General features: G+C 39.0%; 1 long non-coding RNA gene across 1 annotated transcript; it reads right to left on the bottom strand.

The window, feature by feature from the left end:
• Positions 1 to 1,759: 1,759 nt before the first annotated feature.
• Positions 1,760 to 5,533, bottom strand: LOC147758230 (uncharacterized). Its single transcript, XR_015319344.1, has 3 exons — positions 5,393 to 5,533; positions 3,341 to 3,455; positions 1,760 to 2,450 (listed from the first exon to the last, which is right to left on the bottom strand). It is a non-coding gene; the product is annotated as an uncharacterized LOC147758230 (long non-coding RNA).
• Positions 5,534 to 9,813: the final 4,280 nt, after the last annotated feature.

Below are 9,813 nucleotides of genomic sequence, written 5' to 3'. Positions count from 1 at the left end.
TTTTTGGCCTGCTTTTGCTATACACCGTCATGGCAGGCACGATACCTGCGGAAAATCTTTTGATCAAATAGATTTTGTTGCGTTTTCTGAGGCGGTAACATTGTGATTTGTACATGCTTTCTCGTTTAAGACGAGGTGCTGAATACTACCATGTTATACGTATGTACGTCACCACTACCAAGTATATTAACGTTTTCTAATTGACAATGGAAAAAACCTTCCTGCTTTTGATAATGATCAAATTAATTTCCGTGCCGTTCAGCTGGGGAAAAGAGGAAGATATTACTTAATACGTTCATACAATTAAAGGAAAACTTGTTTAAAGACTACTGTCGGTAATCTCCGAAATAGATTTACATATAGCAAGATATGGATCACGTATTATCTCGTCTACGCTTCCCAGCTATCTACTAATCTATTAATTCGTGTTTTTCACAGCCACTATCGGATGCGAGCGGCAAATATTCCGCTCGTAGTAACTATACCCGTACAAGAAAGCAGATGAATTGTATTTCGATATAGGGTAACACTATATTAACAATTAATTTGTATCTATTTGTTGTTGCCGTTTGGCAGAAAGGGGGACAAAGTCCTTTCTATGAACCCAATAAGCATTAGAATTGCTCGTGCCAGCAAACTACCGGGCCTAACCTGTATGTAAGCACTGTGAAGTGTCCACATCCTCAACCAGAACGAAGCTCGGCAGCTGCCATCAGGAATAAAATGAGATTTGAACTACACATATCGTTTCCTTAATTAAAACTCTTTGTTGACTGAACAACCAGTTGTCAGCTGAGTCTTTTCGAGACGAATATTACTTGAAGATAGGTTAGGTAGACAACAAGATGCGGTAAGGAAGAAAGAAAAGAATGCTTGGTACAGGCCCTCAGACACAGAGAGTACTGCAAACGATATGATCTCGTATTTTTATAAAATATGGAACGTTTACCGACAAGTAGATTTTTGCTTTAGCTATGCAAAACTTGTACCAGAAAAGAGCACCAGCTGTATCTGTAGGTAGTGATATAGTCTATAGTTTACAGAAGGTATTCGATGTTTCTGTAAGCTGTCAAATTCAACTTTTCAACAAAGGGTATGGTTGGCAAAAAACAAGTTGTAACAAAGACTGCCGTAATATTGCATTTTCACTTTCAAGCTTACTGTGACTTATCCTGGAACTCATACCTATCGTTTGTGACCTACTGATACGTATTCTTTAACGCCTTGATGTTACGTTGCTGATGTTTGCTCGACGTGTTGCAGAGACACGTATCATTTCACGCTCAGACAAAAGGCTTATATATTATATTGCTTATTTGGCGGTCTACCAATATCCGACCAGCTTACACAACGTAATGAGATGGCGTTGAAGCTGCAGCTCGGGGACATAGTTATCCCGTGCTTCCATTACGTAACACTCCAGAACGAATTTTTCTGTGTGACATTGCCTCATCATGGTTTTCCTACTAAACTGTAACTGATATGATTATTGTTACACGCACTTGCCCTATGCGTGATACGGAATGCTCCGTCCATCTGAAGTGTCATCGTCCGCTTTCATGTCGATTATTAAGTAGGTAAGGTATTTGACTTGGAGCGTCAAGCAACACTATTCAGTCATTTGCCGCTATGCACCATTACGATTTTCTTTGTTGCTTTGAAACCGAAGGTGTTACGGGCCAAAGACCACTGTTTTAAATAGGCTCCTGCTGCCTGTAGCTGCAGACTACTAATTCAATATAGTACATTAATAAGAGAGTGTTTATCTTCGGCCGTCGTGTACTTCATTTACATGAGTACTCAGTTGGTACGGACAGTGATTGCTGGAGTGATATGTTCAGCTGAGGTCATGTAGCAGTATCTGGAAGCGGTCGATGGCGCCAATCCTACTGGGCGCCAACAGCTGTCTCATAAATTAATTCTAATAATCTAAGCAACACAATTTTTGTATTTGAATCAGTGCTTAACAAACAATACAAGACCTTATCCACTAAGCTATCGTGGGGGTGTCGTCGTAAGGCTCAGTGGCTTTTTAATCAACTAAGCGTGTATTTCCAACAATCAATCATACGAGAAATGAAATCTTCTTTGCCAAGATAGGCCAGACCGTCCTATCACCAAATTACTATTTGATTTGAGTTTCCTCTATCTATATTTTTATGAAGCAGTGCATAGCCGGTTGTTCTAGACATTCGAGTAGAGCTTATGCCTCTTCGTCTGTTTGAGATTGGTACAGTTTCAAATTTTGATCCCATTTATTATAATTAAATCCACAAAAGTTGTCAATCACTAATAGTTGTTTATGTATAAATAATAAATGTTCTTCTCATATGATATTGTATAAGTCGTATAGAGAGTATTTCAGAACCTAAAATTAATCGTTGAACTTAGGTAACGCAGCATTTTGCCGCTGGGATCGTCATGGGGCGCCGACATAGCCTGAAAATTGGCTGAAACATGTTATTCCATGATGAATACTACTTTGATTAATAATAGTGAAGACACCATTGTGTAGAAGCAAGCGACTACTAGTAACTATAATTAGTAAAGTGAATGGTTGAAACTGTATTCATTATATGCGACACCTACATTAAATAAACATTTTATCTTTTCAGTAGCACCCAAGTAACAATTGGGCTGATAAAGTTACTAAATCGATTTTCGTTGATGAAGCCAATCGTGCAACATTTTTCGAGACAATCGACTATTTTTTTGCAGAATTACACAATAAACACCCAAAATAGCAACCCCTTAGGTACAACACACCTGTATCTAACATTTCTGGAACTACACCCTTATTAGATCTTCAATATGGGTTTCAAGTTATAAGGTCAGGTCATTGAAAACACTTCTTCAAGGTTACTGTGAGTCTCTATTAGAACATGACGACAGGCTTAGCGAGGCTCTGTTCGGTTGCTTACAAGTTTTGAGTCGTTCGATGAATAGTGTTTTCTTTTTTATTCTATTTGTGACTTCTACTTGTCGTTAATTTATTGAGAAAAGTTGACAGTAACGGAAAGAACAGCCTCCTTTCAAAGCTTTCACTTTCTGAATCGAGACAACATTTTTCACAAAATCACATCCCATTTTTCAAAAATGATAACCGCAAAACGATTTTCTACAAAAATTAATATCACCAGCTGATTGGAAAACCAAAGTTCTTATTCTGAGCTCTATTACATTTTTTGATATTTTTCTAATTAACCGCCAATCTTGAAAAGTACCCTATATACATATAGGTATTTCTGTTTCAGTTTGATAGATATTTTGCCAGTGGTAACTAACGCCTTTATTAAGACCATTTTTAATTAAGGTTCTGCAAAGAAATTTGTTTTAGTACCCGGTTTAGGTTGTTGTGATTGTTCCTGCCATATGTCTAGGTTTTTGTAATTTTATGAGTAGCTTCAACGCAAGGCCATCAGGACGAACATTTCGACATCCATTAAATCTGACCTCTGAAATTGTTCACGCCATAAAACGAACGCAGACAGATTAGAGGTCAGCAGAGGTCGGGAGGTTGAAGCCTGGTCACGGTGCTCTGTTCGATGTAGCACAAAAAACACATGCGAGAAATTGTTCTTATTTACTACACTGTATATGATACATTCATGCCCCGGATGCGGAGATAAATCAGATAAAAATGTGTAGTCAGGAGTTGCTAAACTCTTCTTAGTTGTCTACTCGCAGTTTACGCACATATATATATATATATATGCGTAAACTGCATAAGTAGACTAATAATAACTATATGCCCAATAGTTTTATTCCTGCGACTTTACTAAGTGTCCAAACTTTCGGAAAAGGTACGTTTAGGCAGGCTGAAAGTCGCTCGCACATAACAGTGTCCTAGAGTTCAATTTAACTCAATTGCGTGTAAAGCTTTATGAAGTACACTTCCTTTAATGCTGTTTCCTTTTATTTGGCAATTAGGGTTTCGTAACGAAAATGGCCGCAGCTTCCCCAGTGGAAAGAGCACATGTCCCATGTGATGGACGTTCACGAAGAATTCTATGAAAGACCGTTTTTAAATTTCCAAGCTTGCAGTGGGACACAGAATCAATGAACCCGCTATCTGTTAGTGATGGAACTTGCGAATCCTTTATATATTTCCCATATAGTATTTTAAACGTAGACTGGATTCAATTCATCATACCGGTAGCATTCGCTGTCGTTGTCTTTGACTGGGGGACGCTAGAAATTCTACCTTCAATGATGAGAAGGAAAAATACTCGATTCTCCGCTTATCTGCAATACGGAGGGATGATTCGTTCTTTGCCCGTTAACTAGCTAGCTAACGAAATACGTATTTTAACGTGCCCCTTAAATGGACTATAGGGAAGGTGCTGAACTACCAGCCACAACAATATCGAATTCTACTGTAGCACGATCCCATCAGACGATGTCTGAGGAGCTTTTGACAAGCCAAGGCCGTGTAAAAGTGCGCTCAGGACATCGTCTTTGACAAATAATTTCTTTCTTGTCTTTTATCATGCGTATCATTTCGTCGGTCCTACAATTTGAGTTGCGTGATCGAATGGACTATACGTTGGTCTAGCATAAACCCTTTATAGGCCTGAGATAAGCTAATCGTTTGTGCGAATTTTTTATTGTCTTTTGACCTTCATAAAATCAGCAAATGAATCCTAGTAGTTGAGACAGCTGATATCGCGCTTCGTTATCGTCTAGTTTGTCCTATTGACTGTTAGTCGTTGGTTTTAAACAGATGCGGCCCAAACCGTTCGCGTAAGTTGACCTGGATCGTAACATAAACAGGTTTTTTCCTTAGCGGCGCAAATACTAGGAACAATTTATGAAAGCTACTGAGTTTCGTGATGGTTTACCATATTTTCGTAACGTGAAGTTAACTTACTGCTCCATTGCGTTAGTCCGACACGTTGCAATGTCTCGGGATGCAAGGTTTTCCGAATAACATTGGAAAATATTGTAGGAGTTTTCACTAGAAATGAAATGAACTCGTTCCCGATAGTAAGCAGTCCTATTGTCCTGCGGGGCAATCTCATTAGCCGCAATCTAAACAGGGATTCAGTTTTTGTTATAATGTTGATCCTACCGATGTCAATAACTTCGGACGTCAATAGTACACTGTATCTGGATATATTTATGGGTCGTATAAAGACCGTTTATCAGCGTGCCTTTTGTTTGATGGCTGGTCCTGAAGAGCGTCTTGACAAGCCGAGTTATCTAGAAACAGGTGAATTTATCAGATTTGTACCTATATTTCTTGATACAATAGGGCTATTATTAATTGCTATTGTATAGTATAAATGTCCAACTCTGAAGGTTCAAGTGCACGCATGGTAAAATTCTCTTAAAATAATAGGATTACTTTACGTATCAATAATGTTGAAGTTACGTAAGTTTGGGCACGTACTTTACAAGACGTTACGTCGTCGACCTAAGCAATGGCCGGGTCTAGTTCCATACTATGTACGTCAGCAACGTAGCGAAGTTTAATGGAAGGCAGATACTGAGAAATGTTTCGATGCGGCCCTACTGAGCCAAATGGTTCAGATCCAGCACCTGTCCATATTGGGACATTTAGAAAATTTCATGTATAAGTTACTATAGTATATGCATATATTAATTGCAGTTGCGCTCGTTGTTGTGTAAAATCGTTATGTAATTGTTTCTCATGAGATTTACTGCTGTGATATAGGCCATATTGCAACTGAGCGGATAGGCCAGATTTCCTTTTCGTCCTTGTCCCGTTGAAACCAACCCGAAACACGCACACCATTATTTAGCCTAAAAGCTCTGTCAATAGAAACACTGCTATGACGGCAAACGTCATAGCAATACAGCTGAATAGATGTTGATTCGAGAATAATGACCCTAAGAATTGATCAAGCGGCCTTGGAAGTGCCTAACAACTCAAATGAATAGAAATGTTCCACGCATAGAGAAATGCACTTCTCGCCTAAAAGTAGGTAGCGTGTACACCTACATGACTATGAGAAGAAATACACGATTGTTACTATTATTGTTATTCTATAAACCGAATAGAGATCGTACCGTCTGCGTTCGTGCCCTAAACGCTTGGTGTCATCGGTTCTTTAATGGCTATTGAACAGGGATAACTTGCAAGATGTAAAGCGCAATGTTCACATTGCAGAGTCAGTATTTTACGGTTCTATTATAAGCAAATTTAATTTAAATTAAAATGATATGCTTATACTACCTAATCTAATACTTATGGGACATGTTCTGTGCTTCGGCAGTACTTTCGGAACGGGTCGATTAGAAAGTTAAACGTACATCAGTTATTTGGTCGCCCGCGTCCGTTCACCAACGGCCAGAAAAGTTAGTCTAATACAGGTTTGAGAAATCAAAAATAATTTCAACAATCTGATATACCGGGCTATATACACTTGATTCTGACCTGAGTATGTTCCGGAGCAAATCCTACATTCGTAACTGAGGCCATTCGATGCGTCCATATGATTCCAACAATGTCTATTGCTACCAATGGAAACGCTAGTTTACGTAACATCTAATGTTACATCACCATTGTCATCTAACGAGAAAAAAAGCTAGAAGTAAACAACGCTTTACAAGATGTACTCCTTGCTATTACTATAGACGTCAACCTGAAAGCAGAAGCAAACTTCGAGGACAGAGGCCGTTGACATGAGGAATTGAGCTGGAGAGCTTAACATTAGTATAACCGTCTTTGCGATGAGCTTTCCGTATTTAAAAGTAGAATCAATAGATTCGGTCAGGTAATGTGCGAGCCAAAAAACAACTTACCGCATGACTGCAGCAAAAATGTTTAAGTTCATGTTCTAGATTATCATGAAACTGATATTTCGAGTCCCATATCCGACTCTGCGTCACTAAACAATGATTGAGGTCAGCTATTAGATTCTTCTCTAAGTGTTTTTTTTCTTTGCTAGAAGGATCTAAGTAGATTGCGAACAACGTAAGCTACTTCACGCACGGAACGTCGCTGTTCGAAAGGAGCAATTGTACCGATGCCGTGGCGACGGCCAACTGCCCATCGAGGATGGCGAAGGCATTTCGTTATACTGTGTTATTTGCAGTGGGAAGAATTCCTTCTTGAAATAGTAACGAAAACACCGACTTCAGACGAAAGCACTCGATTTTACAAGTCAGAAATTGTTATTGTCGTTTTGGTCGACTGCAAAAGACTTTTCCTGATATAAAATATGCAAGGAAAACTTGAGAACGAGATTTTTAACATTTCAAATCTTACGTTCGCTTCTATTGAGGAGACTATTAATAGCCTCGTTACGGCGACACGCTAGTTAAAACAGCAGCTATATAAAAAGCATTTTATCATTCACCGAGACATTGTCCTATTCTAAGGCGTCATGTGTACGCATAATTAAGGCCCAACAACGTGTCCGTCACGTGAGCTATGTCGCCTGCGCCATCACGCTGGTTCCCATGTGATTTGCTTCGTTACGCAAATGTTTACGTCACCTCTAATCCTTGGGCCGGCTTTTGCTAGAATAATCAAACTTAATAATTACCTTCTATCAATATGTTGGCGTTTTCCCAGTGCATTTATTTACAAATGTTGCGTGAGGCAGTCGCTTTTCGCCTTAACGTATCTCAACCTTCGAAAGCTGTGTCGAACTTTCAAACAAGTGTCCTATTATATTAGAAAACGTTCCCTTCTCTCTCAACAAGCATCATTGCCAATTGCGAATAGAACGGTCCATCATGGTATGTATAAGCCAGCCTGTACAGATTCACTCAACGGCGTTCAAAAAACGTGCAAGTTGAATTCGTTTAGAAAAAGTTAGTGAAAGCTAAACTGTCTTCTAACGAAAGAGACGCCCGTGCTTTTATCTAACGGGAAATATTGGTTTGAACGACCGCTCTATCCGCATGAGTCATCTCGCTGACTTTTGTTCAAGACATCTCGAGTACTTCCAAGCAGTGACTTTTACCGATCGACAAAATGCGTTCGTCTATCTGAAAGGAAGAATAAAACAGTAGCCAAAGGGGAAAACGTTTGATTTCTCACTGTTTACTGATTTAGATCCGGAGACATAATACAGGACACTCCGGCCATCACACTAAATATACCTCTGACAGAGTACACAGTCCTCTGGGTGTTTAACATATCTCAATATGAGGCGAAGTTCAGTGAGAGCTTTTGTTTTTAATCTTCTTTTTATCTATTCCTATAATAACTAAAACCCGATCAGGGTGCTGATCTTTATCACAGCCTTGAATTTACGGTTAAATAGAGACAGGTGAAATATTTCACAATATTCCACGGGGTAAGATCGAGTGAAAAATCACAGATTGAGATAAAAATGTGTAATTTTTTTAAAAGTTAGTTTTTATCTACTTAAAGAGCAAGTTAAATCCCGCATCGAAATTAATATTTCAGCAAATTACCACATGTAGTTTGTGAGCTATTTTTGGTAGATTAACTATAAGTTTTAGTAACAATTTCATCGAACGCGAAAGAGAACGTTATTCATTTGACATTTCGCAAAAATAGGATATTAGTCTACTTCAATTGAACCGTGCTTAGCAAAATACTGAAGACGAATGGAGGCACGGCGCCGGAACAGGACGAACGTTATGTTCTGATGGTACCCTGCGCCGATAGTTTGAGCAAAATCATCGTATGTCTAGACATTATCGTGTAGGTAACTGCATATGATTCTAGTTGTAGACTAGGACTTATGTCCAAGCTTTTATCCACAACCTATAAAACAGTTGCCATTTGTTCGAGTCGGAGCCAAAAGGATTTGTTGGCTTACGCACGGTGCTTCAAGTATATTTTACGATTTTCTTTAGCATTGTACTTTTGATATCTACGACTCGCGAAGTATAGGCGTTCGTCAGCTTACACAGAAGGCAGGTCCCGTTAAAAGGTCACGTGCCTTTTGATGCATTCCATCCTAACTCTTAGCCTACACTGTACTTTAGTGGCCGCTTCTACATGAATTTCAGTTCATCTAGGAGTTTTTCCTTTCAAGTAGAAAATGTTTGGTAAGTTCCACTCGAGATAACTACGCTAACACAAACTAGACAATGTAACGGGCAATTCAAGTCAAGTAGCTGTACAATATATACGTATGTAGTGCGACATCGTGAGGAAGAAGATACAAAGATTCCACAATAGAATTTTTCGAAGCCGTGTTTCTTACAAATTAGAACTGGAGATGTATTTTCGAAAACATCAACTTACATTTTGTCTTACTAATAGAAAACGTATGACATTATGTTTGGCTTTGTAAAATTGGTGACAGGTCATGCATCTCTATCATGAATCAAGCATAAGAGTTTTCCAAAAAGTATTCGATTTTCTCTCACCTTGGTCGTGAAAATTAGTTCTCTCGTTAGCAGCACATACACGGGGGTAGTGCGTCCGGAGCCCGCAAATTACACGAACGGGTTTATACATTCTAGGAAATCAGGCGCTGTCAGAGACCTAGCTTCACGATTTTCTCGTCAATGTTCTTCTTCATTAAACGCATAGCTTAGGAAGTGAGACTCATCAGTCTATAGTTAGATACTTTTGAATAGCTTTATGTGTGCTTCGTGTCGTCAGACAGCGACCCTCACTTCTAGGTAAATTTCAAAACGGTAGCCTTGTGGGGTTACTAAGAGCATTTTTTAAATGTCGAAGCCCCCTCACTAAGTTCATCCCCTGAAAAGCCTGCGTTGATATTTGTTTTAATACTAGTTTTACTTCTGAATAAGCGCAACTCGATACTAAGCGGAGTGTTTTCGCATTAAAAATGTAGATGCTTACGGGACGTCTCAAAAACACTTTGAATGATCATAACTTCAGTTCCTAATATA

This window comes from Varroa destructor, unplaced genomic scaffold (assembly GCF_002443255.2).
Source record: "Varroa destructor unplaced genomic scaffold, Vdes_3.0 BEIS01000001.1, whole genome shotgun sequence".
Classification (NCBI taxonomy): Eukaryota; Metazoa; Arthropoda; class Arachnida; order Mesostigmata; family Varroidae; genus Varroa; species Varroa destructor.
Note: the sequence above shows the minus strand (reverse complement) of the source record. Positions and strands in the feature narration are given on the sequence as shown.